Source organism: Megalops cyprinoides, chromosome 22 (genome assembly GCF_013368585.1).
Source record: "Megalops cyprinoides isolate fMegCyp1 chromosome 22, fMegCyp1.pri, whole genome shotgun sequence".
NCBI lineage: Eukaryota > Metazoa > Chordata > Actinopteri > Elopiformes > Megalopidae > Megalops > Megalops cyprinoides.
The window spans coordinates 27501171-27504083 of record NC_050604.1 but is presented as its reverse complement, the minus strand read 5'-3'; positions in this window follow the sequence as shown (position 1 = coordinate 27504083).

Here is a 2913-nt window from a genome sequence, read left to right as displayed (position 1 = left end):
CACTTCATTTCATGCACTTTGCTTTCGCACTTCCTTCTAAGCTCATTGAGTTTAATGGTCCTAAATGGTTTGACTGAGATAATCGTTTCCTGTGAGTTTTAGGTATTCATTCTTCAGAAAAAAAATGTTTTGTTGGTATTGAGATATTAAACGTGACTCAGCGTTCTAAGACATCCCGCAATGACATTTGTAAATGCGTCGCTCATTCGCTTGCTCATTTCCTTCATTTATAATGGCGTGACGCCGCACGGTTTGTCCGTACGGTACAGCACTTTTACCGGTGATACTGAACAGCGTGTTCTCCTGCCGAAGCCGACCCTTGATCTCAGCTGCATTTATTTTCTCCGGGTACTTTGGCTGGAGTGACCGGGGATGAGCGGCCTCCGCCTCCGCTTAGCTGCGGCTCAGTGTTAGATGAGGTGTTGGATGATGCGAATGACCCCTCAGGGACACCTCAGGAGTAACAGCGACGCGTTTCACTGCGCGTTTTTTAAATCCCGCCACGGGGCGGCGCTGTTCTTCCCTGTGCGGAGCGACGCCGCACAATGAACAGCGCACTGTGCACCGCTGCCGCCAGTGTCCTGACAGCATGTTAGAGCTGATCTCTATAGCCAGCATTAGCGTTTCCACTAACACAGCGCCCCTCACATGCGCGCACACACACGCACACAGCGCCCCTCACATGAGCGCGCGCACACACGCACACAGCGCCCCTCACGTGAGCGCGCTCTCCTGCGGTTTTTGCTACCGTTTAATCATGGCAGGAACGGCTGTGTTGCGTTATTGAATAAGAGGACGATGTGAAGAGGTTATACAGAGTTACCGAATACAGCTTATTAGCACCAGCTACCCCTTCGACATTAAATGACGATAAATGGTTGTCAATGCAATAAGTAATCAAGCCTAATTGAATACTGTGTGTGTGTGTGAGAGAGAGAGAGAGAGAGAGAGAGAGAGAGAGAGAGAGAGAGAGAGAGAGACTGTGTGTGTGTGTGACTGTGTGTGTAGTAAAGCAAACAAACCCAAAAGCGGCAAAGGCAGACCTTCCAAACTAAAGCAGCAAAGGTGAACTCACCGACTCTGGCCACCTGGGCACCTACGGCGGTGGGTTGCCGTTTAGTTTGCTGTTTATTTAAAAACAGCTGAGGGAAGTGTTGAGCGGCGGAGACTCCAGCATGCAGGCTAGCGAGTCCCAGCGAAACCGGTGTCGAGCAAAACGACCCAGCGCTGAGGTCGTTATACGCCAGAACAAACACTGTCTACCGGCGAAACAAACAGTGTGCCAAAAAAGACAGATCGCTGCGGCCCCACGAACAGCGCCAGCCGGCCTCATTTCCCCGCTCTCCCGCACCAAAACAGTCACCCAAAAAAGAGAAAAACCTCTTCAGTTCAGATTCGCCGCCTTGGCGTTACCTCCCCTCCTCTTCCGGTCAGCAGGTCAGCTGTTTTATGCTCAGCTGGAAGGAGACTGCTGCCTCTAGATGCACAGTGACGTGCTGTGCCCCATCCCATCGTCCTTTGCAGGAATGTGTTCGTTTCGGGATGCGTCTGTGCCGAACCGTCAGAAACATTTCTATGGCACATTCGCGGTGGTTTTCACATTTGGCTCCAGCACCTAAAATATTCTAATATTCTAAAAAATATATTCTATTAATAAGACAGATATGCCGACACACTTATTAGCAATTATTATTAGACCGCCTTTCCTCAGTCAAGGAATAATTTTCGTTTTTTTTCCCAAATTAGCCTGGATTTTCAGGGTTTTTTTTAATTTAGTTTTTTTTTATTTATTTATTTTTGTATTCCCTCTGGATAGTTCGCTATACACAGCACTTTGTGATAATATTTAATGTAAAAATGCGAAATAGCAAATAACATTTGGTTGATTAAGTCAGTGAATTTGCCCTGGAATTGCGTACTGTGAGGGAAGATTGTAATGTAGACAAGCAGCTGATGCGAAGAGTACCGGCGTCCTCCCGAGCATGCGCGTTCAGAACGCGCGCACCAGAGCCAGGATGAGCCGGCCTATGTCCTCACACCATGGGCCCAAATATTTTTTTGTATTTAGTCTGCATATTTAGTTCCCTAGCTACCTCATTTCATGCACAGCAGGTATCACATTCCCCTCTGTATTTCTTTGGAACTGCAATTTCTTTTGGAACTGCAATTATAATCAGACGTTTATGTGCATATGTTTCATTATTGTTTGTGCTGCTGCGGTTGTATCACACTCACACAACACGAGTCATAAAATATTCAGTTTATTAATCATTCAGGTGACATGGTGTTGGTGTCATTTCTGGGTGTTTGTGAATGATGGGTTTTGACAGATGAATACTCTTGCGGCACTGGTATAAATGTACTTACAAAATTCCTATTTCACTCCTTCTAGATTTCTTTTAAATTATTTTTAATTACTTAGATAATTTTTTTATGGAAAATAACTGAATAATAATGTGAAAACCCAGCAATCTGACACAGGGAATTGATTTTACTTCCCATTACCTTGAATGAACCTGGTCCCTCCGAAGGCATAATAAGTCTTTTAATGTGTTATTCTGCCTTTTATCAGGGGATGCTGCTCCGTGACGCGTCCGCGTTCCCGCACCGCCGTCTCTGCTGGCCCCGGGCGGACGCGTCCGCGTTCCCGCACCGCCGTCTCTGCTGGCCCCGGGCGGACGCGTCCGCGTTCCCGCACCGCCGTCTCTGCTGGCCCTGGGCGGACGCGTCCGCGTTCCCGCACCGCCGTCTCTGCTGGCCCCGGGCGGACGCGTCCGCGTTCCCGCACCGCTGTCTCTGCTGGTTCCGGGCGCACGGCGCGTCTCTGCGGTTCCGCTCCTTCAGTCCGCCCTGCGCCCGGCGGAGGCTCCGGCGGATGGCCGCTCGCACCCACGGCGCGGTCGGGTCCAGGCA